The sequence below is a fragment of the Cajanus cajan genome, chromosome 10 (assembly GCF_000230855.2).
Source record: "Cajanus cajan strain Asha chromosome 10, NIPB_CcT2T_4, whole genome shotgun sequence".
NCBI classification, from domain to species: domain Eukaryota; kingdom Viridiplantae; phylum Streptophyta; class Magnoliopsida; order Fabales; family Fabaceae; genus Cajanus; species Cajanus cajan.
This window is the reverse complement of record NC_138526.1, coordinates 27,287,277-27,293,276: the sequence shown is the minus strand read 5'-3', so window position 1 is coordinate 27,293,276 and position 6,000 is coordinate 27,287,277.

The window sequence follows — 6,000 nt, the reverse complement described above, 5'->3', positions numbered from 1 at the left end:
ATATCCTTTTTTATTTTTTTTAATTTATACTCTTCCTTTTCTTGGGTTTTACACTTGTGTTTGTTGGTTTTGTTAGCAAATTTTTGGAGTATTCTCTTAGTAACTTACAATAGCTCAATGAGACAAGATTTGAGTGTTTTTATTAGGTTTTTAATAGCCCACGTCCAGCAGCAAAAATAGCCATATAGAAATCATTTTCACACTCAAATCATTAAACAACATGTAGGCATACAAGTACACCAAGGAATACACAAAATTGGCCAAAAATTTTAAGCAAGTATGTGCAAAGAAATTAATCACACATGATATTTTAAGTGATGTAGAAAATGCTAGAACTAATTAGCATGCATGATTGACTCTCTAAAGCACACTATAGACTCACGGCCATTACATCAAACAAGTGGCATGCATGTAATTTTTTTTATCTTTTCAAGGTTTAAGCATGAATACTTGGATTTTTTTTCAAGGTGGGTTCAAAAGTGACAAGTTTATGACAAAATCGGATGAATTACAAAATAAAAATCATCATTTCATCAATATTTATCATGCAGCCCAAAATTTCCAACAACTCAAACTTAAAAGAAAAATGGTAAGAACTTAAGCAAAGAAACCTATAACACCAAGATGATTCACAAGAATGAGTATGACATGAATCAACACATCAAAGAAGAAATATGGATCATGAAAGTATAGCAAGATGATGACCCACTTTAGCACAACTTTAAAGACAAGCAAGAAGACACATGAACATGACCGGAAATACAAAAAGAAAATAAGAAGTTACCCTTGAAGAACATAGGCTCTGATACCACATGATGGCATCCTTACTTGCATGAACTTGAGATAATCAACAAAGAATAGGACGCCTTCTCCAAGAATCAAGTTCTTCAAAGGTGGCACAAGGTTTTATGGTGGATGATGATGGAATGGACGAAAATGGAGGTTGGGTAGAAGGTGTTTGAAGAAATGCTTGAGAAGGTCACTCTAGGGTCAGCTCACTTCATGATGATGAAGGCCACTTCTAGGTTTGTTTCTCTCAAGGTGGAGATGGGAGGGAGGTGGCCGAATTAGCCAAGGGTGACTAAGGAAAGATAAAAGGTATAAAAGGCTCTCTTTATATTCAATATCCAAAGTATTTACAAGGTGTGGTGCCTATGGTATTTATAGGAGTGGGAGGCATCTAGGGTTGCATGGCCGAAATTCACAATGCCAAATGTACACCAAATGAAACCCAAATTAACCCTAGATGCAACTTGGTGGCCAAGGATGGAATCTTTGGGTTTGGTTAGGCTATTTCTAGGTGCATGATACGACCATGCAACCCAGTGCTCTCCACTTGGGCCTAAGCCTTTCCAAGTTCAAAAATAGGTCCAAACACCACCAAAAATGCGTCTAGCTTTTATCCCACCCTAATCAAATACCTTAGCCCAAAAATAAAATCCTATGATCTAAAACACCCCATAATACAAGGGTAAAATGGGAAATACAAAAGAAAATAAATCCTATGACTAAGATACCCCAAAATACAAGGGTAAAATGGGAAATAAAATTAAAATAAATTCTAAGACTAAAATACCCCAAGATACAAGGGTAAAATAGGAAATCAAAGACAAGGGCAAAATAGGAATAAAAATAAATGCTATACTAATAAAAACTTAGGATCTAAGGTTCAAAAGTGGGTTCACTCCTCCTATGATTTTTCAACACTAACCCATTCCTTTTGCTTCCTTCAATACATCACCTCTTGGACTTCTTGGCCTTAGTGTTATTCCATCATGTTGTCATGTGGATTGAGAGGTTGTTTAAGGTTGTATGATGCTAGGTGGTAAAGTTGGTTCATGTACATACTATTTGGAGTAAATGGTGATTAATTCATACATGCTTAGGGATGATATATATCGAATGTTTGAAGTAGGTATTCTAATATGATTTGTTATGTGTGTAGGTTGATACGAGGATAGATGACCTTATGGATTAATTAGTGGATGTTTGTGTGTTTAGTAAGGTTGACCTCAAGGTGTGATATCATTAGATTAAAATTGAGAGTGAGGACTTATCCAAGACAACTTTAGGCTGTTATCTAAGTATGATTTTTGGTTGTATGAAGTGAGTTTTCTAGGTCTTTTAAATTTTAGTGGAGGTATAATCTAGATCTATCTAAGGTAGAAGTTCTACTTAAGTGGGAGATACCAAAGTCAGTTAGTGAGATTAAGAGTTTTCTTAGATTAGCTTATTATTATAGGATAGTTATTAAGGAAATTTCTAAGATAACATTACCTTTGACTGGATTGACCAGGAATAGAGAGTTGCCTTTATGTGGGATAGTAAGTGTGAGAGTAGTTTCCAAACTCTTAAGGAAAGATTGACTAGTGTTAATACTACTAGATTTTAGTAAGTCTTTTGTGGTACATAGTGGTGCTTCTAAGATGGGTTTGGGTGGAGTGTTGATGCAAGAAGGAAAGGTAGTAGCTTATATTTCTAGGCAATTGAAAATTCATGAGAGGAATTACCTTATCTATGACCTTGATTTTGCGGTTATGATATTTACACTAAAATTTGAAGACACTACCTATATGATTCTAAGCTTGTGGTATTTAGTGATTGTTAGAGCCTTAAATATCTTTTGACAAAAGGAGATAGTTGAAATTTCTTAAGGACTAGGATTTTAATCTTAGTTGTTATCTAGGTAAAGCCAATATGGTGACCGATGCTTTGAATAGGGAACCTTTATATTTTCCTTTCCTTATGATTAGCGAGATGGATCTTTTAGCTCAAATTAGGGATTTAAGCTTGACTTATGAGGTTGCCCTTAGTAGTGTGAGACTAAGTATGACTCGAGTAACTAGTGGGTTGTCAAAGGAAAATCGGAGGAGCACAATTAGTTGGTTCATTTTAGTGACAAGATATGAGGCTATAGGATAAGGAAATGGAGAGAAGTTTACCTTGGGTATAGATGAAGTGATAAGACTTTGAGACTGAGTATGTGTACCTAGTGAACTTATGCTTAGGTGTGTGATCTTTGGAGAGGATCATAGGAGTAAAACTAATGATATGACAAACAACTTGAGTAAGATGCTCGTTCACTTATCATCTTTGATGATTTAAAGGTTGGATTTGATTCAAGAGTTTACAAACTTAAGCTTGATGTGTGAACTTACCCTTAGAAGCATTGAATTGAGTATGTCGAAAGTGACTAGTGAATTAATGGATGAGATTAGAGAAGTCTAGGAGTTAGATCCTTCTTAGTGAACCAAGTGGAGAGGATTGGTAGTGGTATAGATAACCCTTTACGAGTAGAATTTGATGGTGTTTTGGGGTTCAATGATAGGATCTATGTGCCTAGTAATATTGCATTTAGGAAGATGATCTTAGAAAAGGACATAATAATACTCTTAGCATTCATTTAAGAGCTACTAAGATGTATCAGAGTGGCGCAGCGAAAGCGTGGTGGCCTAAGGTGAAGAGAGGAGTAGAGGAATTTGTGTACTCATGTGTAGTATGCCATAAATCTAAGGTGGAACACTAGAAGTCTTTAAGATTTTTACAGCCCTTAGATGCCCTAGTTTGGAAGTGAGATTTTGTGTCTATGAACTTAGTTGTAGTTTTGCTTGATATACTTAAGAAATTTGATTTTTTTTTGTTAGTGGATAGACTCACCAAGGTGGCCCACCTTACCCTTGTTGATATTATATATTCTTTTGAGAGATTGATGGAGATGTACTTCAGTGAGGTAGTAAGGTTACACGAGATTTTCTACTAGTGTAGTTTATGATGGGAAATATTTAGGAAAGTGCTGCATGAGAATTAGAAAGCAAGATGCAAGGAGTCTACCCATTTCTGTTTGCAGGTAAATTTCGGGGACGAAATTTCAAAAAGGAGGGGAGAATTGTAACATCCCGAATTTTCTACTAGTATAATGGTTAATTATTATTTATTTTTATATTTATGGAGATTATTTTCTTATAGTTTTTTTAATGGGTTTTATAGGATGTTTTAAAGGTTTTCAATAATTATTAGTATTTTAATAATAAATATTTATGAAAATTATTTTTAGATAATATTTTGATTTTTAGTAGCCCAGAACGGGCCGTTCCAGACTACTTAAATGGCCTATAAAGACTAGACTGGAACGGGACGTTCCAACACATGATTTTATGAGTAAAATGCGAAGCCAGAACGAGTTGTTTCGATTTGGAAACAGGTCGTTCCAAATATGGCCGTTGTAGGTAAAATGAGATTTTAGAACAGGTCATTCTAGTTTTGGAACAGGCCGTTCTGAATGTGAAATCTACGCACGACGAACGAGTCTAGAATGGGCCGTTCCAGATTTGAAACGGACTGTTCTGGCGACTCTTGATGTCTATAAATATCATGCTTTGGCACTCCCAAAAGGACATTTTTTTTCACTTCTAATATCTTTTTCTTCTACACTCTTTGAAGACCAAGGGGAAACCAGAGGAGGAGACTAGCAAGATCCTACTTTAGTTTCAGCTCCTGCTTATCGAGGTAAGGGGGTAGTGAGAAACTTGCTCTAGGTGTGGGAATGTATGTTGGGCAGTGGGATTGACCCCCAATCCTATGTTTGTTGTATGCTCATGTATGAGGGGTTTTTCCCAATTATATATGTTTCTTCTATTGCTCTTCTCATATGTAAATAACTGCATGATTTGAGATCTCTATGGGTTCGTATTAGAAACCCTAAGGGAAATGCATTGGTAATTGTAAGAGGAGGTTGTTTGAATAGGTAATTGTATGAGTTAATTGAACTATTTTAAATGTTTATTATATGAGAAACAGGCAAAATATGAATGTTTTCTATTTTGCTTTCTGAATGCTCTGTTACGTTCCTTGTGTGATGTAAAGTGTAAATATGTATTTGATTTCAAAATTAGATATGTTTTAATATAAATTAGAGTGCTCTGTGGGTTCCTATGTGAAACCCTATGAGAAATAGGCAAATTTCTAATATTTTCTGTTTTATCTTCTGATTGTTCTGATGTATTCCTTGTTGAATGAGATGTACGAATATGTGTTCACTTTCATAAATAGACAAGTTTTGATATGAATTAAAGTGCTCTATGGAGACTATGAAAATATGATGATGTGATATAATGATGAAACATGATGATGTGATATGATAATGAGACATTACGATGTGATATGATAATGAGACATGACGATGTGATATGATAATGAGACATGATAATGTGATATGAGAATGCATAGAGTCTTGATTGACATGCATCATTTGCATAAATATTTTCAAGGGTACGATATGGAATACACCACTAGGGAAGGGCCCCTAGTGTAAAAGCTTTGGGGATTAGTCCTTGGGGTTAGCTCGGTTTGTAAGTCTCAGTCTCGCCCATTGTGTGCATGGGATGTATCTTGCACGACTTAGCTATCCCGACGAGACCCTGGTAGTATGTCCTTCTAGTGAGAGTGTGCAGAGGGTGTGACCCGACATGTACTCCTAGACTACTCTTCGTGTATTGCTAGCGGCAATATGCCATATGATATGTTACTGGCGCCACATGCATGATAATACGTACTCCGTTTCCATACATATGAATTCTTAATGTTATATGATAAATTGATCATTTTATGTCTTGGATGAGTGAGATGTGATATTATTATTAATCTATCTATGCTATACATGTATTGTTTGTGTTTGACTATCTAGTGTATATTCCTACACTGTGAGCCAGAGTCAGATGTTTCTCACTCCCTTTTCTTTTATGTTGCTTTCCTTTGACTACACTGTCGGCCTGAGGATGTTGGAGTTGAAGCTTAGGCTTCTATTTTGGGCTTTGCTTTCATAAGACATGTGACATCGGGGCGTAGATAGGATTAGATTAAAATGTTGTTTTTTTTAATTAAATTTTTTGGAAACTGATGGACTCCTTCCACCAAGGGGATGAACAAACGTCAATGGTGAAGAGGAGCTCCTTGCCAAGGCCAAGATAGTGACCTTAGGGGGTGGATGTCCTTCAAGGGTGA